The sequence below is a fragment of the Pyrgilauda ruficollis genome, unplaced genomic scaffold (assembly GCF_017590135.1).
Source record: "Pyrgilauda ruficollis isolate IOZ18807 unplaced genomic scaffold, ASM1759013v1 scaffold116, whole genome shotgun sequence".
Classification (NCBI taxonomy): domain Eukaryota; kingdom Metazoa; phylum Chordata; class Aves; order Passeriformes; family Passeridae; genus Pyrgilauda; species Pyrgilauda ruficollis.
This window is the reverse complement of record NW_024509877.1, coordinates 364,894-388,794: the sequence shown is the minus strand read 5'-3', so window position 1 is coordinate 388,794 and position 23,901 is coordinate 364,894. Positions and strand designations below refer to the sequence as shown.

Here is a 23,901-nt window from a genome sequence, read left to right as displayed (position 1 = left end):
CTGTGATCATGTCTTAAAAAGACACTGATGCAACACCCTAGAGCAGTATGATTTTAATTGAGCAGAGGCTTTTTTGTCTCACTCTGATAAAACCTGAATGTTCTTTAAGCATACATTAGTAGTCTGGGCAGAAAATCAGAAAATAAAAGTTCATATCTTTATTTAGGAGGTTAAGTTGGCTGAAATTGATTCTCTTTCCTAAGTGGAGTCTGATCAGCAGTCCTATTTCTCACCCAGGATAGAGAGCACTTTGGTGACTGCAAATGGAACGATAACCTAGAAGAAACTGTATGATTGCCAACACCCTCTCCTGAACATTTGTCAAAAGCATAGCTGTGAAAATTAGCTATTTCTAGCTAATCATAGCTAGATTATAAGGAATGTCAGTTTGATGGAGGTGAGGAAAGAAAGGGGCAGGAATGGGACTGTCAGAGTTAATTCTGCAAAATGACACCTGGCAAAAAAGCAATTAGGGTTATTTGGACAGCTTGCCCAGAACAGCATATTTCTCACCTTTGTCATTCATAGAAGTAGTAGCTGCCTGTACTAGATGCATTTTTGTGTAAAACTGCAAAAAATATAGGTCATGTTTAAGCAAGCTGTCGTAAAGTTTTAAACTAAAAGGGTAATCCTAATACAACAAGTAGTAGGGTTGCTCACTACAGTACTGAGGTCCTTTTTTTTTTTTTTTTTAAGTGACATATCAATCTGTGTTTTGTGTTAAAACAATATACAAGGCAAATAAAATCAATTTTTATCACTCCCTGTGCTAAGTGCACTGGAAGAACGAAGGCTGAGGTGTTTTGACTCTGAGAAAAGCGTATCGGCTTTGCAAGAGTCTTGCAAGTATAAGAAAAGATGGAGAAAGAAAAATATAAACTCACAGTAATCTGAAATCTCAGCAGTTTGTCCCAGTTTTATAATTTAACAAAACAGAATGAGATGACCAACTCTCACAGCATGCCACCACTGAAGTTAATACATTACTGGCTGATGACAGTGATTATATTAAAAAGTGCCTATATAAAGCACCCTTAGGATTAATTATCAGGTAAAATTATGAAAATTCATTTCTGTAAGTATTGCTGGAAAATGCAGATGAAAATATTTTATTCTGCATGGGCTTTTGGAAAGGACTGGCTGATAGAGGTGGAATAACAGCTGACATGTCATAGAATGGTCTGCAACAATGGAGGAAGATCTCCCTTGGTTTCCTCACCACCAACCAATTCCTGAACATAGGTGGTCTAGCCACATGCATTTAGGTTCTTTCACAAGTGAAAGGATTTGCTCCACTATTTTCCTGTGGCTCTGAAGCTCTTCTGAGGCTTTCTATAAATAACAGTAAGGTCCATCAGGCTCTTACTCAATTTTTCAGGAATATGGTGACTATTGGGACACACAGGCTTCTGGATTTATCTCCCACTAACATTAGCTGTAATGAGAGACAAAGCAAACAGAGGCCATCACCTAACACTAGCACAGTTACAGGGTTTGGGATATATTTCCTTGGCTTTTTTTTCAGATGCATTTAGCAAGCCCTATCCTTTTTTCCCTTGCAATAAGAGTAGCTTTTCATTCCACTTTCCCAGTAAACAGATGGTACTGCAGTCACAGAGCATGCAGTCTCACCTGGGGTTAAATGGTTTTCTCCATTTCAGATTTTGTGCCAATGAGATTTAAATTCAACATGGTTTGTTTAGGATTCTGTACTCAGCACTTTGTATTAGATGAGAAGAAGCCCTGCATTTAAATTATTCAGTCTTTAGGACTGATGGAAATTGTCAATCACCTTCTAGCATATTTAACTTATCCTAAAGGATGCTTACAGGTGCAAAAATTCACATCCAGTTGCATTTATATATTCTTGGTTTATTTTGTCACTGAGTGACTCTGTTCTTCTCGCCTTCTGATGTACTCTTGTGTTGACCTACAGACAGTGGGCAGAAATCATTTTTTGGGTATAAAAATAATAAATTCCTTTTTCCTCAAATTGATAAGACTTATAGAGAAACAAATAAAATGGAAACATTACACATTCCATGACATTAAATAACAATGGCTGGCATGTCCTGTCTAAAGTAGGAGAAATGCCACTACAGCAGGTTATTTTCTTGGCACTAACTGCAGAGACATTAAGTATTATAATTATTTCTGATATTTATATTCTGTCCAGGCATCGGGAGAAGAGATGGTGTTAACTATGAAAGGGAAACAGGGCTGAAGTGAAGGGGGGATGGGTGTGTACAACAGACCTGAACCGGGCAACCGCTTTCCCATCCCACAGTGTAAAAATGCTTCCACCCCACACCAAGATCATAATATTTCATTTAAAAAAATTAACAAACAAATAGTTGGCAAGATCCTTCCAGGACCAGCCTTTTCAGAAGCCACACTGGGGTGCAAGGCCCAGGCCTGCTTGGAGTGGGAGAGGCGTGAGTTTGGCTGCCTGTGACAGCATATCCCTAGTGTCCAGTCATCATGGGGGCAGGGGATGACATGGGGCTGGCAGGGACAAGGTCACAAGAGGCCTCAGATTGGCACCTCCAGGGTGCAAGGAGAAGCATGGACAGTGTAGGCTGCCAGGTGAAATGTCTCCTCATGGCGGAGCTGGAGGCAGCGCTGCCCCCAAAACGGGGTGGCTGTGGGGGGCTGACAGGCACTGCATTTGCTGGCTTGGAGCTTGGTGTAATTTGGGAGTTCTTCCTGATATGGATGTGGTTTCATTAGGAAAATCCCAGCCTGCTCTGCCATTTGAGAAAAAGTTGGTCAGGCAGCTGTGCTGTCCCTCCTGAAAGGAGCCCCATGGGCATGGCGAGCCAACCCCACAGTGGGAGAGGTTTGTGCTCTTGGGCTTCTTCTGGGTTTGTGGCTACTTCAACCAAAAGAGACAGTCCCAGAGAATTGACTAGTAGGCTGAAATTCACGTTCATTCATTTCACATTTGCCCTTTTGCACATGAAGGTCATCAATCAAAAGAAAACATTTGTCTTTATGCCACATCCCACAGTCGTGAAACAAGATGAAAGCCAGCTGGTGATCTCCATATGTTGACAGCCTTTAGTAGAAAGATGCTTCAAAGAACAGTGATGGTTAAAACATCACTGCTGAGAAGTGGTTACTGAGCCAACACTTTGCAACTCTTTAAAACCGTCTGAGGGAAATTGCCACATCCAGTGCCCCTCAGAGTGGAGAATGACTTCATACAGCTTCATGCAGGAGTGGTTTTACTGAGCTTGTGGTCACTCTGTCCTTTTATGGTGATATGAATTTTTGTGAGAACCTCCTTATAAACTTTAAAAATACCCAAAAATAATAATGAGGAGGTAGAAATACCAACCTCTGACCAGACCTGCGTGCATATGCTCCCAGAAGGACAATATAAATAATATGGTTTATTTATTCACATTTAGAAACTTTCCCTAATGCTACTGAGCAAGGTACTCAAATTCAAAGCTATACATTTTTTTACTACATCCTGTACACATCTCTGTACTCCTTTTTTCCTTCTTGTGAATCTGGATTTTTTTTTTTTTTTTTTTTTTTTGAAATACCATTTTCTGCCTGACTCAGCAGTTGTCTCTATGATAAATCTGAGGGACAGGAGAGGGGACAGGCTCTTTATCTGGCAAAAATTTAATGAGGTATGTGTTTCTTTCAGCTCTTAGTGGGAATAAAACTCTCTTTGTAAAAACCCCTGAGAAACTTATCCAACTGAGGGCTGTCAGATTTACGTGGGCTTTTTTATTAATTTGCTAGCTTAAAAAAGAAAAATCAGGCCTACCAGTCAGGTGTACCATGTAGGTGTACAATACACCCTAGAGGACTATGAAGCTGATGAATAGTTAGCTTCCTATAATGCCAAGTATCTCATCCATTATATATAATAATACTAATTTTTTAATGCTTTCAGAAATTCCCAATTAAAGGTGCTCTGCAAAAGCAAAGAATCCACATTAACTAGCAACAAAACACTTTGCTTACACCTCTGTTTTCCTTGCTTTATGATAAATAGTTGGGAGTAATTACTTTTGTTTTATATAATTATTTATGATGTTTCCAAATGAAGAAGATTTGTAAGTACATAATTCAAATGTAAAATTGTGGCTTCCTCATCAATGTTCAGTCCTAAAGTAGTTTTTGGTTGATTTTTAAGAGTATCAGGGAAAAAAAAAGAAATATGGGATTGAATCTTTAAATTAGCATGATGTCTTGAGGAGAATAGTTGGCTAATGAAAGTCAGCAACAGCATGTCAATCAATCATTTATTGGAGCTACAGGTGGCCAGCTGTCAGATGGGTTTCTACTGAAATACTTGCCCATTTCTGAAGATCTTTTCATTCATTGTTGTTTTACTCATTTAAGGTGAGGGGATCATGCTGTCATTTTCATCACTGAAACTTTTTAAGTTTGGAGCGTGCCTAGGAATCATAAAAGGAATAAATCCTTGCAATTTGCCAAGAACCTGAAACCCTCACTTCTGGTAATCTGCCTGTCATTTGCAAACAGGGATATGTTAATATGAAAAGCAGGGTTTTTTTAAAGGTCTTGGGAAAGAGAATAAATTCCCAAAACTTGTCCAACTGCTGTGTGCAGTCACCAAACAAGTCTGAAGATAGCTACACTGTTTAAAATCTGTTTCTGTGTTTTTGGAGGAATGCCCAAACCAAATAAATGGGTAAGCTTCTACACAAGCCATCTTATCAACTGTGTATTTCATAGTTAACTCTCCTACCATCCTCATCCTACTGTGATGTGTCCTATCTAGGTCTTGGTACTTACATACATTCCCTTAATTTGATTCTCTCTCTTTCTAACACAAATATATGTACTCCCACTTTCTACCTTTTTTGAGGTGTAGCAATGTTAAACCTGACTCTTAATATTCAAAGGGTGGTACCTATCTACTATATTTGCAATTCAAATTACCAGATTCTAGAAGTTGGATTTATCATTTCATTATATTGTCTGTACCTGCTTACTCCTCTGCTGAGGAGTTACCATTGTGTTATCCACACTGGCCTCAGCATAAATATGTATTCTGGGGCAGGGTCAGAAGAACCAGATCTGTGAGGAACTAGTGCACTGTTGTGAGTTAAAGCCTAAGAACAAAGGTGAAAAATGCTGCAAGGATTCCCATGAGGCCTGAATAAACGATGGTGTCTTGGGGAAGGTATTTGTATGTTTGCAGGCTGTTTCAGTATTGGAGCTGTTATGTCAGGATGCTGGACTGTGTAACTAAAGGGGCTGAATGCTGAATTGGGGTCCTTGCAGTTGTTCACTATGCCACTCCTGTAAGTGGTGGAGCTTTACCCCCTTGTTATTCCAATAATCTGCTAAATATAGAGTTAAAAGTTTTTCCCCACGCCTGTATTTATCAGCTTCATCACCACCACAAGGCAGAAAATGGCCTTTTTGTTTTTAAGAAGGTCCTAAACAAAACCTGTCACTGACACATGGTCAACTTTCAGAACTGTATCAGAGTGAACAAAAAACTCTTCCATGTCCCTGATTGTCTTGCAGCCAGTTTTGATGGGAAATAGGAACAGGATGCTTGGTCTGCATGAAAACTGAGAAACCACACATACAAGCTGTAGGCATTTCTCTGCTCAGCACATACTTGCCTTACCGCTCAGCTGCAGGCAAAAAACATCACTGAAAAGAAGCACATAAAAGATATTGCAGCTGTCTCCACACAATCCAGTTCCATGGAGGAATATCAGCTAGGGCAAGCTGGGGCTGTCATCTAGCAACAGCAGCATTGTCCCCTCTAAAGTATCTGGGGTTTTCTGGCAGAGCTCTGCTGCTCACTCTAAGCTTTGCTGCAGTGGTATCTGACTTTAGCTAAGAGTGTTCACAGATGACACTGGTTGCTCTTTTGGGGTATAGTCAAACCACACTTACACGTTTGTTTGTCTTTGCTTATGTGTGAGAGCAATTTGCTGCAGCAAATTACAGGTGGACTAATAATAAGGGCTGCTGGCATCTCAGGATGCAGTCAAACTTTTCTGAATTTGTCTCAGAGGTACTCTCAACATCTCTGTTCAGCAATATATTAAGGATGGGAAGAAACATTCATGGAGCTTGGATCCTGTGTTGTCACGCAGGAGTGAATGATACTTTCAGGACGGAAGAGTTAAGTTGAACTGAACGTTGCCACTTGTAAAAGTGTTAATCTCCTGCAGCGCACTCGTGCTGTGATGATTCAACTCTAGTTGTTGCTGCTTAGCTGACTACAAGATGATACTGCAATATCATGTCATTAATTACTACTACAATAACTCAGGAAGGGCATGGCTAAAATATTTAATTCTTACTGTTTCCTGTTCTCTTACCTCAGAAGTATAGTGTTTCAGAAGGCATTTAGGAACAATTTAAGCATTGTCCTTCAGATTGGTTTTGTTCTGTTTGCTCAAACGTGCCAGTTTTTACTTGCAATTTTTGAACTAGGGTAAATTACAAATATATCTTCTATTTTCATTTACTCTTTTTTAAGTAATGGAAAACCTGTGACAAAAGGTTCGACTTGCATGGGAAATGTACTTAGGGCCTTTTATGCATCCAAAGAGACTTGAAACATTTTGGCTTCTACAGCAGAGATGCAGTCATGAAACTTGAAACAACAAAATAATCTCCTTAATTTTGTTTGCCTGGAGTATTTTTATTTCTACACTGAGAGCAAAAATATACAAGAGTAGCATAGTATAAAAGCATATAAGTGTTTCTATTTCTTTCAGAATAATACAGAGATAGTTATGTTCCTGATGCGCAGTGCTTGCAGCATTAAGGCCCTTTTTGCTTCTCACCCCACCCCAGCAGAGGGGAGGCTGGGGGTGCACAAGGAGCTGGGAGGGGACACAGCTGAGACAGCTGACCCCAGCTGACCAAAAGGACATTCCATACACACAGCATCATGCTCCAGCCTATAGAGCTGGGGGGAAAATATGGAGGGTGGGGATGTTCAGTGATACCATTTTTCTTCCCAAGTCACCACTGGGTGTGATGGTGCCCAGGTCTCCTGTGGATGGAACACCTGCCTTCCCATGGGAAGTGGTGAATGAATTCCTTGCTTTGCTTTCCTTATTAAACTGTCTTTATTTCAACACACCAGCTGTCTCACTTCTACTATTCCACTTCTCTCCCCCATCCCACCCAGGGGAAGAGAATGAGTGACTGCAAGGGGCTTGGTTGCTGTCTGCAGTTAAGCCATAATAGCTCCCTTCCTGCCTTTATGCAGCTGGGGCTACAGAGCAAGGCTGACAGACACGTACAAGTGCAAACCAGCTGTCTCACTTCTACTCTTCCATTTCTCCCACCCAGGGGAAGAGAATGAGTGACTGCAAGGGGCTTGGTTGCTGTCTGCAGTTAAGCCATAATAGCTCCCTTCCTGCCTTTATGCAGCTGGGGCTACAGAGCAAGGCTGACAGACACGTACAAGTGCAAAATGGATTGTGGCAGGGTGATTTCTTTGGAAATACTCTTCTTTGCTTAGACTAGGGGAAAAGAACATTGCCCAGTCAAACTTGGTGTTGGTGATGACTGTGACTGCAGTGCAGTGGCAAGCTTTTCCACCAGAACGCATAAATTTTCACTTTGGGGCTGTCTTTTAATTTTAAGTCTCAATTCTGTCACATAGAATAATCAGTGGGACCATTTGACTCTATATTGAAGTGTTTGAATGGTTTAAAAGGTTTGGGGCTGAAGTAATTTGGAATAATATCCCATGTTTTACTTGCCATGTCTTGAATTTTTTTAAGTAGATATGGTGATTTCTTTTCTCATTTAATATGAATCACATGAAAAGACAAACTAGTAATAACTTAAACTTTTCTGAACAGTAATTTGAATTTACATGGGATCAGGGAAGATTTTTTGTGTCTTTTATTTTTTCTGAAGTATAAAATATTTAAATCAAGAACTTGGGAAAAATGAGTAGATTTCAGATGAACTGGAAAACATGGAAAAACAATAACATTTTTTCAACAAGAACAGTAAAGCTACATAATCAAAGGACAACAAATGTTTATTGGCTTGAGGTAGAACTAGATAGATTCCCAGTGGTGATTTTTAAGCACCTAAACCAGAATGCCCACAAAAGATTTACCTGTTTCACACAGTTTTCATTCTGATGACTCCCATTCCAATTAACATCTTTGTTTGGTTTTTTGTTTGTTTGTTGGGGGGTTTTTGTTGGTTTATTTTTTTGTTTTTGGTTGGTGGGTTTGTTTTTTTTTTTTTTTTTTTTTTGGTTTTTTGGTTTTTTGGTTTTTTGGGTTTAATGAATAATCTATTACTCTGGAGTTCTCCTTAGCAACACAGAACATAAGCTGTGGTTTATTGAATGATCCTTGCAAACTCAGACCTTTCCTAGTAGCATCACACACATTATTTGATTTCCCTTTAGCTATGCATGTCTTTGAAGTTTTAATGGAAACCTGCCAGGAATTGTGACTGCTTATTTTCAACCTCTCCCATCTCCATGCTTAATTTATAGATAGATCTGTATGTTTGGGCTGAGAGAGCCTGTCTTAAAGTTTATGGAATGTGATTTGACAACAAAAACCTACAACGGTATCCCAAAGCAAGTGAGCACTGTGAGGTTAAACAAAATGTTGAAATCTCCCCAGGACACTGCCAGAAAGCAGTGAAATGGCTTGATGCTCCAAACTCAGGTTTTATCATCATGGTCTCATTGCTCTGCAGCAATGGTGGGTTATGCCCTCACCAGTAATTGACATAGAATTTATTCACAAGCAAAAACTTGCAAATGTGTTTTGGGGAAAAAAAAGGGGTTGGAAAACACTAATTAAAATCAAACACTTTTAACTGTAGAAAGTCTTTTTAATGTCCATCTTGTAGCTGTCTAAAATTGCTCTAAAAGAAATAGTATTTTGTCACCAAGGCTATTATAACAGGTTTTCCCCTACAATTTTCAAAATGCATGAGATCAAAATCCACCTAAATTTCACAAACATGTCTGTGATGCCTCAAAATTATTGTGAAGGTTTCTTTTATAGGAGATATTTTATTAGCTTTATATCTTGCTAGTGCATCTATGTAGTTCTTCTGAGAGAGAATTTATAGAGTTGTAAACCTTATGCTTGGAAAGATTCCTGAGTTTTCTCTTCTTTTTCTATACTAACCAATGCAAATGTAAACTAGAGGATAGCTAGGACAGAGGAAAAGACTGAACTAACTTTAAATAAAAGTAATTATGTTTTTATGGAACCATAAATACTAATAGTATTCATCATTACTAATCACCTCATAAATCAGATTAGGAAAATAGTGCACAAGAGCCGTGTAGATTTGAAGAATTTGACTTTGCAAACTGAGAACAGAAACATCCTTGGATTCTATCTAAAGTCCTCTTTCACTTAAAAAGGATATCAGACCTATAAGACATTATAAATTTTTTAAAAATATTTGCATTACATATGCTGCCTATGGTTTCTCAGCTTCTGTTCCCTTTTTGGCAAATCTCAGAAAAAACAGAGATCAAAACTATAATTTTTGACAATGACATGTAGAGCAACTAAATTGTTATCTGTATAGGGAAAACAGATACCTCTTATTCTAACAGTTTCAATATTGATCTCAGTAATTTGTTTATAATACACTGTCACCTCTGTCTAAAAACAAACAAAAAACTCTGTTCTGATTTTAAGAGTCGACCTCTCTTTTTGAATATCAGTCATGTGGCAGGTGAGCATACAGGTTAAAACACCTTCATCTTTAATCCAAGTTACAAAGTTTTATATGAATGATGCCAGATTTTCTTCATCATTCATTCCTAGAATGAATTTCTTTTGGAAAGGATAGTAAGAAATTCCTGACGTTGTATAGGTCTTGATTCCGAATTTTGTTTTGTTAAAGATTATCTTAATAATCATCTTCTTGAAGGAGGTGTAGGACCAGCAAAAATATTACATCAAAAAACATCCTGATATATAAGCATTTGAGACACATGAAACCTTGTTTGTCTAACAACTTGTGTGTTAAAATAAATGTGATCCATTTATGTGTTTAGAAACAGAATTAATTAGGTTGGTACATGAAGTATAGGGAAAAAAGCACGTTTTTAGGGGATTCAGAATCCCCTTAAGCCAAGACATTAAAAACCCCCCTAAACTTACTTATACTTAGAATTTCTAAGTGTACTATAACTGTGCTACATTTTCCTGCATCATCATTTTCCTTTTATTTTTCCTCAATACACAGAATATCTGGCCCTATTTTGTAGTAAATTAATGGGTACTATGGCCTCATTAGACCATGTCATTTCATATTTTCTTTCTCTGAATGTTCACAGAGAAAATACAAGATACAAAGGACCAAACTCCCCCTCATCCTGCTTTCCTCTTAAAAATATGGGACTTGGAGCTGAAGCATCAGTGTGGGTGTTGTTTCAGTTCCAGTTATTTTGATGATGTTCTCCCACCACTAAGGCTGAGAATAAGTGCACATCCCCATTCTTGCTAATCTGTTAATGGCATGGGATTGTGGGATTGTGTTTCCCCAGGGTGGCAATGCTTTGGTGCAGGGCAGGAGGCAGTGCTCCCATTGGCACCATGACCCATAGGCAGCAGGGAGCCGGCTCCCATCGGACAGATCACATTCAAATATGTGTGGCAGTGGACAGAGTGCTTCCAGGGCCAGCTCTGGGGTGGAAGAACTCTAGGGTGAGTCTTGCAGTCTGAAGTCTGGGGACATAAATCTCCCTGGGTGCCAGGCTGGTTCTGTGCACATCCATGGCAGGTGTGTCGGTGCTGCACTGGCTTTCAGAAGTCACTACAGGCTGAGGTGGCTTTCTATGGAGATAGCCATGGGCCTGCACAGCCCTTGCTCATCCCAGCTGCCTGGCTGGACCCAGCCTTATTCCTAAAGAGCTACTTCAGTACGCAGGCGTCATCTTTCCTAGCTTTGCTGGTCCTGGATCTTTTTTTTGATTCGTTTTTTTGATTCAATCAGAAAAATATTCTGCAGGTATATGGGACATCTCAATTTCTGTGCAAAACCAGGCTGCATCCCCTGGTTGTTAGCTCAGGATATGCAGTGCAGTTAGAAAAAAAAAGAAAAATGAAGTGTCCTATTTCATACGAGGGAGTCCTGCTAAGAAGTCCAAGCAGAATTCATAAGACTTCAGGCAGGGAAACATTTGTATGAGGGGGCAGAGCTAAAAACTGAATCTGTACTATTAAAATGAGAAAAAGAAGGAAAAAAAAAGCATCAGATGAATGGTTTTAGTAGGCTGGTGAAAAATAAGTATGAGAATTTAACAACTTCTGGAAAGTAAGAGACAGTTAAGGCAAACGCCTCTTTTTTTATATTATCTTTTTGCTTTTAGAGCTGGTTGACAGCCCAGAGAATTACTGGTAGGCCCAGAAGGGAAACTCTGCCTGTCTTAACTGTGACAAAATCTTTGAAGGAAGACACAGCCGTAATGTCAGCATTTCCATAAAGGAGAGCAACACTCCAGAGTCCTGAAAATGCTTCAGAGCAGCTTCCCAGTGGGGCTTTGTGAGGAGTTCAAAGAGGCCATGTGAATTCACAGAAGGGAACTAGGCTGTCCTTTCTCCTTTATGCAGGTAGGGAGTTTTACCTGTTCTCCCACTGAGCCTACAAATTGCTTTTAGAGTTGCATAAATAACATGAGGGGAGAGAGAAGCATTCGGGGGTGGATTTCAGTTTCTGTAAGAACAAGCGCTTCCTGCAAAAAGCAGAAGATCCTTTTGGGCACAGGATCCAGGCATATGGCCATTGGCATTTTGGGCTCTTGAATAGCTGATGCAAGATCTGATGGCATAGGTGAAGCTTGAAATTAGTCTTAAAACCTCCTAAGAGCAATCATTGCCCTTTGAAGTAATCCTCCTTGCTCATGGTACAAGCAGAGGGCTCGGAAAGCACGGCCAAAGAACAGCCCTTTGTAGTACTTCAGAGGCAGGAGAGAGGGCTTTTTTTTCTATTAGGTAACAGAAGTAAAATATGCCACTGTGAAAAATGGAGATCCTAGAATTCCAATGATGACAAGCTTTGAGACTTCTTGCAGATGAATCCCATGCAGAAAGCCAAAGCCAACTGATCCTGATACCAGTGTAACACCCAGGAATTCAGGCTTCGGAATCAGCCATGTATTTTACATAACTACAATAAAGCTGTTCACTTTTAAGTTCTACAAATTTTTTACCTATTCCTGCCTGACATGCACAGTTAAAATGTGTGTGACCAATGGATGAACTATGTATTATTATATCTGTGATATCGTGAATGACTGCCTGATGCTCCATAGCCTTAAAAATTATGCTAATAAAATTTTCACTGGGTAATGAAACTATTTTTTCAAGGAAAGAAAGGATTGTGGGGAGAAAGCATGAAGAGAAGGGTATTTTCAGCAGGTGTAAAATTTTTTTATAAAGAAGACATGAACATTTAAATTCTTGATGTGGACTTGTAGTGTTTGATCAAGGGATGTATATTGGTTACTTGCAGTAATGTATTTACCTGTCAGCAAGGACATGAACCTCAGTACAGAACAAAATCTAATATTGATGGAAAAACTCCTGAATTTGACTTTTCTTTATTCATTTCAATTTATTTTAGGAAATGTTTTAGCATGTTGTGTTAAAATGTACTTCATTGATTTTACTTTTTCTTTTTTTTCCTTTTTTTTTCCTCTTTTGTCTATGCCATTATGTATTCAAATACATTGTAGCATCTACAAGCTCTTTTCTGAATCCCCTGTGCCATTATGCATTCAAATACATTGTAGCATCTACAAGCTCTTTTCTGAATCCGATTAAAGCATACCATGTTTGATGAAGCCATAAATAAAGACTTCTACTTTCACTTCTGTTTCACAATGTATATCCAACAAATTGGGGAAAAAAAACAGAACACATGTTCCCTTCAGTTGTTCTGCATTACCTGAAAGTTAGAGATGGAAAAATGTCTTTGAAATCTTTTTCTGTAAAACTAAATAAATTAAAACAATCCATTGTGCAAATTTTTGGTAGAAGACATTTCCAGGAAGGGGGAAGTAAGAAACTTAAATTCATGTGCACTAACATAATTTTTTTTTCTCAAATATAAGTGGACTTTTGATTAAGCTGTTAAAGCAAGAGTATTTTACCTTCTTGTAATACTTCAACTTTGTGCAGAAAGCTAATGTTTGTTAAGTTTGGTAACAGTTGAGTGAAAACACTTTTTCAAAGCTTGTTTGAGATGGAAGTCAAAGTAACCAACAGCTCTTTGTCAGCAATACAGTTGCTGGGTACATAACTGTGTGAAGTCTTTCAATTGTGCATTTTATCCCCCATATTCTGGAAAAATAATGAATTATAGAAGGCTTTTATTGCTCAGATCTCTTTTAAACTTTTGAAAATTCAGGGCTTCGAGGGCATAGAGTGCATGCTAAACATACATTTTCTTGGACTTTTGCATATTGAAAAGGAAGATTTTTTTTCTGAGGTAACTGGAAAAGCCAACCTGAAAATTGCTGTATCTGGAAGCAGTGCCTGTGGAAGCAACAGGTCACAAATGTTTGTGTAGTAAGATGAGATCCATTTGAAGTGTTTGCTGTGTCTGTCATCTACATAGTAGCAGAATGTCTATTTCTCAGCAAAAATTTTAATATCTAAGGCATATTCTTTTCAGCCGTTTTTTTAACTACTGTCAATTTACACCTCTGAGTGGTGGAAAATGGCCTTTATCAATGGTTAGGACAAGAAGACGCATTTTTTTCTCTTAAATTTGATGTACTTGTCTGCTTTTGTTTTTACTGTCTCTATTTTTTTTTTTCACATTTGAGGTGTACACTCCTATTTAAACATTCTTGTTTATAAACACTTTCTATTTCTTTTGAACTGACTTTTTGACATGACTACTTCAGTAAATGACATCACTTCTCCAGAATGGGGTTGTAAAAAAATTAACATTAAAAAAAAGGAAATAAAATGAAAATCTATCTTCTGAAGCAGTTAATATACAGCAGACAATTTCCTATATTACATGGATATTCTGAAAATGCAAAACAACATAAATTCAGTAATTTCTGAAGTCCAAGGAACCCATGTCTAGCAGTCAGAAAAACAACCTTTAAAGAATATGGACAAAACCCAAATCACTCTGACAGTTCTGAATTTGCAGAAGTGCAGATATATCTACAGAAAAAGCCTTTTAAAGGTAATGTTTAGATCAACGTAATTTAAGATACAGCCTGCTTTGGTTTGGGGTTTTTTTCTGATATCTGTTTTTCCCTTAGCTGGTAACAAATTTTTACCTGTTTTGTTCTGCTTCCCCTGCCACTTTTAGATTTGCCCCTGCCCTACGTTTCCATCTCCTACCAAGTGGTTCCTCTCCTTTTTGCTGGGACCTAGTTTTCTGCTTGAAAACAAGCCAGGTGAAAAGAGTTCAGATACCTGTTTACTTAAAATACTGAAGCACATGGGGGATCATCATTTCACACAGCAGGCAGGTGAATCATGAACGGTGGGGTCTTATGGAGCTGCTCCCAGGTAACATCCTCAAGGCTCCACACCCAGAATGGTCATTTGTCCTTACTGCACATCATACAAGACTCACCCTTCCTCCCCTTGCAACAAAATCAAAAAAGGATGAGTAGAACACTTGAAACCTTGCTGCTTGTTTAAAGAAACCAAAACATGCAGTCATTATTTTTGCAGAGGAAAGCTTGTAAATGTAGAGGAGTAAATCCCAGAGACTTGGAAACAAGATGGCGAATGAAAGTTTTCTGAATTTTAGAAATACCCTATTTTATTTAACAGCTTTAGTAATTTAAGGTGTATTTATGTTTTCAGGTTTTAGCAGAAAGTCTCTTCCATCAGCATTATCCTTCCTGTTGCTACCAGTGTTCAAGGCAAGGTGCAGATGCTCACCTAGGAAGAGGCTGAGCACTTGGGGAGGACACAGTGAGAAACTCTGCCAGTTGTTTCAATTAGGGCAGCACAACAGCTGGGTCGATACATTTGAATAGTTTAGGGGATCTGGAAGCTGTGGAGGTCTCTGTGCTGGGAGCAAAAGTGGTGCTATGTCCTGTGCTGACAGCACATTGCTTTTCCCTGTGGCCTCAGCATCAGCCCCAGACGGTGTAGTGGCCAAGAGGACCAGTGACTGGGGGACACCGTGTGGAATGGCTCTTCTCTGGACCTTTTGCTTCTGCGCTTGGATGTTTCCTTTACTTGGCTTCTGCTTGGATTCTGTTTAACAAGTTTGCTTGGCTATCAGAAATTATTTGCTAAATCTAAATGCTTGTTAATTAATATTGGTGTGTCTGTCATTTATGTGGGATGTCTTGCTGTGCCAACCAGTTTTACAGAACTGGGAGACAGTGATCATGTTTTCCTCTACCTAATATTTTTCTGTTCAACACAATACAACCCTTTGTATTAAGATCAGTTTGAGGAATCTTTATAAGAAATGTCATATCAAAGTTGGTTGTTTGATAAAAAATGGTGAAATATTTCCCCAAGATCGAAGAAGGTGATGCAATTATTATTTTAATATAACTACAAAACAATAATTCCATGTTGATTTTTAATTTAGTCTACAGTTCCCAAACACCATCTAAACTGAAGAGAAGTTCAGATCCCTTGCTTTTCTATAGTCATTGACTCTAGTTAAGGGACTGTTTAGCAGCTGATGAGCTATATTGAAGTTAATGGACCTGAAAAGCGGTTTGCAGTAATTTTATTGATAATGTGGAAAAAATTAATCCTAGTTTTAAAACCGCTTCTCCCAATTTAGTAAATTGTTGGAGTTGTTAGAATAACAATAGCAATGGATTTCAGAATACAGTGATTTGAATCACCAAGCACAGGGAGAGGCATCTTGCTGCACGGGTGCCTGCAAGTGCAGTAATTCTAAAGATGAGGAAGGAGGACAAACAGCAGTAGTTTAGAAGACGTGAAGTACCCTTTTAAGAGCTCTGCTACTAGCCACAGAACAACTCAAATGTTGAAAAGATCAAAGTTTCAGATTGTAAAAATTCAGTGTATTGATTTGGAGTAAAACTAAGCTGCAAGCTTTAAAAGTCAGCACAGGCCAATTCAAACTTGGCGCATCACAGGCAACCAAGAGCAAAGAGAGGAGAGGGTGAGTGTAGCAGGTAGTGTGCTGATGGGAGCCCTTCTGACAGGGGGTTGCAGGATTGGAGCTTCTGATTTAAAGGCCAGGTGGTGTGGATGTAAGAACTTCAGGACTAAAGAGAAAAGAAGAAATTCCTGTGTGGAGAGTGTGTTTGGGGAGAGGAAGGAGACAGAGGGCTTTGAGCCACATTTAAAAACAAGAATTTTATTACTTTGGGAGGTGTGTGTAACAAAGCTTCTTAAAACAAAGAAATGGCATCCCTTTTAAGTCAAAATGGAATTTTATGAATGACTGGGGCTTAAATTTCTGTGGCAGGAGTTATAATTATATGCTGAATACTAGTCTATTAATTGCTGATTGGAAGTTTGGTTAGTTCTCAAATGATGGAAGAAAGAGCACAAATTTTGTTCTTTGAATTTAGAGAAAGATAAGAGGTTTGTGTAGGTGTTTAACAGCAAAATGATGTGTTTGCTAATAAGATTTTTGCTAATTTTAGTGGCATTATAGCAATGCTGCAGTATCCATATAGGAGTAAGAATAATACAAAGAACATTACGTGCTAATGTTAACTACTTTGCACTTGTTCTTATGAGTATTTTGGATAGGCACCATATCTGGAAGCACCCTAAGAAGCAAAATTCACAAACAGGATATAGAGTTTCGAACTAATTTTTTTTTTCTTTTTGTTTCTTCCTTGTGTAGACAGTACCTTTCTTTCCCCCTTCATCTTTGTGAGCTGACCACTTCTATTACTTTTTTATTTCTGCTGAGGCTGGTAAGCTGGTTTGATGCATTCAGCAGTCAAAAGTGCAGTTCTCTGTACATTTGTGTTGGCTGACTAAGCAAAGTGAAAGAGGCTGACTGTGAAAGTGAAAAGGTGATTTACTCTGGTGTCATAGTGTTGTGCAGTAATAAAACTCAGGGACTGTTGGACACACATTATATTGTACAATTATATAATTATAAACAATATAATTGGAGGCAGTTGAGCTTGAATGCAGCAGGCTGTTATTTAGCAATCATCTCTTTCAAGGCTCATTAAACACAGATTTATATAGAAAACCAAAGCTTTGCTCTATAAAAGCTAACTATCTGGTGGCATTTATTCCCCAAAATGTAATGCATAGATCTAAAACTGTCAACGCCCATAATGGATTTACTCAGTGATTGTGAATGAGGTTTTTCAGCAGATATGACAATACTGAGCCCTTTGCCTTTATTTGAGGCGTTGTTTCTGAGTTTATTTGTATGTCTGGTTTGGAAGGCTAAAGAGCCTACACACACGTACATCTGTCACCTTAGATTTTGAAATCTGACAAGGAGGGACAATACAGATGGTAAAGATAGTAAAGTGTTTAGAAAGGTAACAGATCTCTTGAAGTCATCCACATTTTTGTCTTACTTTAGCCCTTTAATATTTTGTAGTTCTGCAAAGATGAAGGAGTTTATGGGGACAAAAATTAAGAAGCAAAAAAATGTTGTTGCTCCTATCCCAAGGAATTTAGTTTTATTACCTGATATGAGTTTTGTTTTAAAAAGTAAAAGTATAAGAATTTTATGAATAAAGAAGAAAAGCCACAGAACCAAGAACATCCTACCATGAGGAGATCTACAACACATGTGTTGGTCCAGTCTCACTCAACCTTTTAATAGTTGGCAGAAGTTTGTAACATAAAGTTGTATTTAAGTATTTCTATATATAAACTGAAAATTAGGTGCTGAAATAATTTTATCAGGTGTTTTTAGTGTCTAGAAGTCTATCTGATTTTTAAACTGAGTTGTTAAAGAACTGTATAAAAAACTAAGACATGTCCTTGAAAGGAGAGCCTGCAGACCGCCTCTCTGGGTACAGCCCTGTGAGAGCACAGCTTGGCACTACCAAGTATCTGGCCCACATGTGCTCAAGACGGTTTTGCATTTGTTATCATTTCATGCATGAATTTTTAAATGCTTCATTTTAATGCTGTCCCTGACATGCATTGTGTTTCATTTCCTTCTCTCAGTGATCCGTGGGGGCCTGACAGATGCAAGGCTCCTGTGAGTTTTGTCATACCTCTGAGTGCACAAATGCTCTGCCACGATACAGGTGCTGCATCACTGTTTCCAGAATGCAGTACCTGACCTCAGCAGCTTGTGGCTGTCAGCCTCTTAGTAAGTTATTGCATTTTGCATCACTGGCTTTCACTTTGCTGGGTCAGAAACGAGTCTGCACAATAATTGGAGTTTACTTCAATTCACCTACGATACTGGAAAATGTTAATTATTCAAGTATCAGTTATTGTAGATAGATATTTTGAATGCATGTAAAGTACCGTGCTCTTGATACCTTTAGCAACTGTATCTTAGTTTTAGCCTTTAGTAACTGTGATACTGAGCTGTCTTCAGAGCTGTTTTCCTTCCCCCACTTCTGACTTGTTTGCTCATTTATCTAAATGTGTTAACTTGCAATGTTTCTCAGGATCGCATTAGAGAAATAACAAGGTCCAGCTTCTTCTAGAAACATTTTTAAAGTTTAGAGATAAAGCATTTCAAAATGCCAGCCATAAAATTCAATGTTTCTTGGTATGACTAATCTTTTTTTGCTGTTCATAAAAAATATAAAAAAATAAATAAATTTTTAAAGAGTGTATTTTCTTGGGAGCATAAGGAGAATAGAGCAGTCTTCTCTGGCTCCATTGTAGAATTGTTTCACAGCATTATGACAATCATTTGATAGAAAAGTTTTTTGTGTTTTTCTCCTTTTCCTTTATGCAAATCTACTCAATCTAATTTGGTAGTCTAGGTAGTTGACTTGGTTTGTGGGTTGCATAATGGCTTTGGTATTCCATATTTTTTTCAGAAGTCCATCCATAATGAACCTTAGCTGGAAACAGTCTTGGAAAAGCTTGACCTGCTCATTTTAATTCTGTATCTTCTGAGTGCACAAACAGTGCATAGCTCAGGTCCCCAGACTTTCAATTTCTCAGTTACATTGAACTCTTTTTAAAAGAAAATACTGAGTTGTGTTAATTAACATTGCCTTTTTTGTTTCTATCTTAAGTCCTCTCAGATAAATTGCCAGTGGTCTCCTGGTGCTCTGGATGAAAGAAGCAATCCTTATCTAGTGCTTTACAGAATTTCATGGCTAGAAAACAGTGCAATATGAAAATTTATCTTGGTTAATCACTATAGTATAGTGTGCAGGCTTCTATGATTTGTAAAATACTGAATTTAGACCCCAAATCAAGAGCTCATCTTTCCACATGTGTTTTGACTTTGAGGTACTCTTTCCTGATGTACTTCAGCTATGAAAGGAATTGCTCTATCATGGGGTTTTATTGCCCTATGGATGGCAGAAAACATAAGCAGCATCATGGGATTTTTCTTAAAATTTGTGTTAGCAACATCTTCCCAAGGTGCCTGGTTCCTTGGGAGCCACAGACACAGTAGTCTCCACCACAGGGATCCCACATTGTCTTTGTCTTGCATGATTTTTGCTGTCTATGTGCCCTTCCCATGAAGGTGAGCAGATTATTCTTCAGGACATGGAGTTTTGGTGTGCTTATCCCATCATGGCTGGCTCATTGGGAAGTTCTGCACAGGGAAAGAGCATTAGCTAAACAATCCTTTGTCTTTAGTGGCATTGTGATACCTGAGCAGTTGTTTTTTTTCCCATACTTGAAACAATAAATTAATATCTTGCCTCAGACATTAGGGAGTAATAACTTAGAGCTGTGGGTCTTTAAATTGTTACTTGAGGGAGAATTAAACAATACATAACAACATATATATGGTAAGTGTAAAACAACTCTAAGAGGAAAACAGAATTACACTCCATGCCAAATAGTTTGCTCACTGAGAAAATTACAATTTTTTGAAGCTTTAACTCTTTTAAGAAATTGGATATTGGTTTGTGTGACTTGCATGTTTTTCCAGTTGTATTTGTATCAGCTTTCATATAGTGCATTACTCACTCTGATGGGTTAGTCCAAAGATAAAATATTTCCCATTGTAAATAGCCATATTGCAGACAAACAGGACACAGCACAACTAACAGGCTTCACTCACAGATCTTTTCCATCATTAGTATTGCATAGCTGTGTTTTGTGCACTGAAAGGTGATGGTCTTTTGAAAGAAGGAAGCAAAGAGGAAATTGAGACATGAACTCCATCTTGATATAAAAAAGAAATGCTTTCAGTTCTGTATATAAGGAAATACGTTTGAAATAGAAAGAGAAACACTGTGTATTAAACTTGGTGAGTCTTCAAACTAATTTCTTTAAACCTACATAAACATATGTATCGATGATTGAATATATTGCTAATCTATTTCCATTACACTCATTTTGATTCATATGTCTTCCTCTAAACAAAAATTCAAATAAAGAGAAAGACACTATAGATGTAAAACATAAAGACTAATATTCTCAAAGAAATTATGGATCTTACAGCATAATATTTTTTTCCTTCAGACTTTAGCAAATATGTTATAAAAGTGAGATAGATATGCCAGTGTTTATCCTGCCACTCACCTTTAAAATGTGGTGACCTCTTTCAGATCCTCATAGAAAGAGGCTGTGAAAGCCCTTCTCAGTCATGGCTCTTCCTATGGCAGAGCCTGCTCAAGTGCCTGGACCACCCACAGAACTTGGGCACCTTCAGGGAAATGTAGAGAGAGACCCTTCTGAGATCAGCAGGGGACTAAAGCAGCTGGTTTCATTTCCTATTCCTAATAGTTTCAAAGACGGAGGTTTGGCTGCTTCCGAGGAACTAATGAAAATATTACTTCAAAGATATCATGGCAGAGGAAATGTAAAGCAAAGTGAAGTGTAATTCACAGGGGTGGGGGTGGAGAATCAGCTTTGGGTTGTTCATTTGAAAGCAGTGGATACATTTAATCTGAACTGCAGAGCGTTGTCCAACTGGTTTAAGCTCATCTCTTTTAATTATTGAAGTGTTCCGTAGAAAACTGTTCTAATAGCAAACAAGTGCTGCAAATCAGCACAAAGGAACGTGTAACTCTTCTCCCACATGAGGGTGTAACAAGGTGTAACAAATCAGTTTGCTTGCAGGCAATAGCAGAAAGTTGATGGTCTGCATCCCTTTCCTCTTCATACCATCCAAGTATGCTGTGACAGAATTATTCCTGAGGAAATTTCCTGTTGCATTATAAAGCCAGACTGCTGGTTTGAACCTTGCAGCACCTAACAGTGTTAGATTTTGCTTTCTTGTTCGCACTTAGCTATATGCAAACATGGCTCACCACAAAACAAACAAAAAAAACATGGAAATAATCCCCTGTCTCAACTCTCCCAAACAACTACATTTTAATTTTTTTTTCCTCCCTCTTATATCCTAAAATATTGATGGATATCATTCTAGCCCAAGGCAAGAAAAGGGGGCCTGGAGGATACCTTTTGCCCTTCAGTCACTGCTATAACTCCCTATGAAGTTAGTGGAAGTTCTGCTACTCAATTGAGAAGAAATGGGATTAAGCCTTTGCTTACTGATCCCATTCTGATGCAGTCGAGTTTCCTGCATCCGTATCACCGACAGAAAAACAGGAAGGCCAGCGTTAATAGATATTGCTTAAAAAAACAGTATCAGGTGTCATAGGTTAAATGATCCTGGATTGTGTGTCTTTTTGTAGCCTACTCTGAAACAAGATTTCTTGTGCTGCTTAAGTGGAGTCAATGAAACAATATAAGTCAGCAATGGTGGATTCATGTTTTGTTCTTTGCTTGAGGACTTAGATTTCTGTGCACCAAAAGATGAAGATTGTGTGTTGTGTCGTCTCAAGCTCATGTTATATTACTGTCAAGCTAGTAGAGAGTTGAAACTGTTTTCTTTTCAAGAATATTAGCACTATAAATATGTTCTGCATACATTTATGAGTGTTGGACATGTCTAATTTCTGCTTGCTTTCTAGCCAATGCAGGCTGATAGAAAGTCTTGTTTGTCTTGCTTTATAGCTCAAGAAATTTTAGCAAAATTGTTCAAGATCTTAAGCTTGAACAGAGAATATACGAGAAGACTAAATACAAGGACTAAATACTTGACAGCTATGACTTTTAGAGAGCTGATTTTATAAAAATGCATGGATATAATGGTACTGTTGGCAGAAAAGTGCCCCCTCGTCTGCCTGACAGTCCTTATTGTCTCTTTCTATTTCCCTTTTCCACTCCCTTCTTTTGGTTTTTCTCTGAGAGAGAAAGTATGTAGAATGGAGCAAAGATAAAAAGTGGAAGTAAAGGAAGAAAAATGTGTCTTGCTTTTTGGTCTTTGGAGATTTATTCAAAGAGCATCATAAGAATTTGTGCATACCAATTTTAATTTTTCAGTAACCTCTAGGGGGTTTTGTACATCTTTCTGAGGTACTTCTCAGAGCCAAATGCTGGACCCCAGTGAGCACAGTGTAAATATTAAAATGAGATAAATCACAGACTGGGAAATTAAAGTTATCTGTTCATATCCAAATTGTAACAGAAAGTGAAAAGAAAGTCTTGGGATCCTAAATTGTCTGTGGTGTTAAACTGCTTTTCATCATTTCCCACAGAAATCCATGGTTTGTTAGCCTGTTCTAAAGAGGGCAAAACTTTATCATGAGTGAAAATGTGTTGCTTCATATTCAACAGGTCAAGTTTTCTTTGGATTGAGGTGGAACTGTAGCTCATGGACATCTGATGTGATAGGTAAGTTGAATTTGATATATCTTATTACTTTACTACCACATGACAAATATTGATCTTGATTATGCTAGTGTAAGTGCAATTTATTATCTTTCTTATTTTTCATTTTCACCAGTATTCGTGAAATGAAAATTTGCCTTTCTGTCCATTTCCCTCAAATGACACTTCAAAAACTAGGTTTAAATTATTAGAAATGACCATTTTATTTAGAAACAAAAGACATCAGGAGCTATTTAACAACAAAAAATTTCAATAAAACTTAGCTTCTTGAAATAAGACGTTAAGGTATTCTATTGTGAAAAAGGATATTTGGGCTTATGAGAAGACAGTTCAGAAAATCTGGTGTAGTTGATGTATAGCCCATGTGCTCATATATTAATATATAATTGTTTGGGTGAAGTAATGGTCAACAGCACTAAATTACTTTATGGCTCTGTTTTCTCTTTGGCTGTTTAATCATTGTGCAGTGTTTAAAAAAGGAGTCCAAGCATGTCACTAAAGTGAGACTTAAGTAGGAGTAGAGTCTTATGTTGTGCTGTAGAGTGAATTTTATTATTCTCAGTAATTGTTTAATACTTGAGGCGTGCATCTACAGATCTGCTTGGTCTTATGAAACAGCAGGGGGACCAAGCAGGAGTTTTGCTTACCCAGAAGTGTGTGAGGCTGCTCCAGTGCTAGAGAAATAGTGAAGAAAATGTAAAAGGATTTGAGTTAAGGTTGCATAAGGCTCTAGAAACACTTTGTGACAGGAACATCCACCATGGAAGCAATTCCTGGAAGGGTTTTGGTAACCAGAAGCAGTTAGACAAATGGTGTCCTGCTCTGTTTGTGTCAATCAAATAGATGCATTGTAGAAAAGTGTATTTAATTGTGGAGAGCTGAGCTAAAAAAGTTGGAACTGCAACTTAAAGTTGCAATAAAAATTTCTAGGTATAAAAGAAAAAAAGTAAATTATAAATAGCTATTAGTTTGCCATCTCTGAAAACCAGTTTAGGAGACTGCCTAATTATGTCATTTTTCAAGTTGCAAGGTAACTTTTTCTGAAGTAATCTAGACAAGATATATATAAGTATATTCCTGATAGGATTTTGAGTCCTATTTACAGTATGTATTTTTGCTTACATTAACT

The 23,901-nt window shown here is 38.0% G+C and overlaps 1 long non-coding RNA gene across 1 annotated transcript in view; it reads left to right on the top strand.

Moving 5' to 3' along the window:
• LOC121362020 overlaps positions 1-22,775 on the top strand; it is a 201,131-nt gene extending 178,356 nt beyond the window's left edge. Inside the window, exon 3 of the long non-coding RNA XR_005956435.1 lies at positions 22,719-22,775. This is a non-coding gene — a long non-coding RNA (uncharacterized LOC121362020). The remainder of the gene's footprint in view (positions 1-22,718) is intronic.
• The last annotated feature ends 1,126 nt before the right edge of the window (positions 22,776-23,901 follow it).